The sequence below is a fragment of the Arachis duranensis genome, chromosome 1 (genome assembly GCF_000817695.3).
Source record: "Arachis duranensis cultivar V14167 chromosome 1, aradu.V14167.gnm2.J7QH, whole genome shotgun sequence".
NCBI classification, from domain to species: Eukaryota; Viridiplantae; Streptophyta; class Magnoliopsida; order Fabales; family Fabaceae; genus Arachis; species Arachis duranensis.
Genome location: NC_029772.3, coordinates 48,852,165 through 48,852,904, shown reverse-complemented (window position 1 = coordinate 48,852,904; position 740 = coordinate 48,852,165).

The following is a 740-nucleotide window of genomic DNA, read 5'->3' as shown; positions in this document are numbered from 1 at the left end:
TTTGTGAAGTCACCAAGCATTCTCCTTGCATTATTGTTGTTGGGTTCGGCTGCCATCTCCTTCTCTTGTTCGAAAATTTCAGAAAGATTGCCTCTGGATTGTTGTAGTTTAGCTTCTCTTAGTTTCCTCTTCAGAGTCCTTTCAGGTTCTGGATCAGCTTCAACAAGAGGAAGAAGAGAACAAGAAAAGAAAGAGGAATCCTCTATGTCAAAGTATAGAGATTCCTTTATGTTAGTAGAAGAAAAAAAAAGGGCAGAATAGTGAAGAAGAATGGGTAAGGATAGAGGTGGTGATCTGAGATGAAGAGAGATGAAGAGAAGTGTTAGTGAATAAATAAATAAATAGATAGAAGGAGAGATAGAGAATCTCGAAAATAATTTTGAAAAAGTGGTTAGTGATTTTCGAAAATTAAAGATAAGATATGATTAAAATTAAAATTTAAACAATTAAAAAGAAATTTTTTGAAAAAGAGGGAGGTATTTTCGAAAATTAGAAGGGGAAAAGTAGTTAGGTGGTTTTGAAAAAGATAAGAAACAAATAAAAAGTCAAATAGTTAGTTGAAAAAGATATTAAAATCAAATTTGAAACGATAAGAAGATAAGATGTTAGATAAGATATTTTGAAATCAAATTTTTTGAAAAAGATATGATAAAAAGATAAGATATAAAAGATATGATAAGATATGTTTGAAAAAGATTTAATTTTTAAAATTAAAAATAATTACTTTACTAACAAGAAAC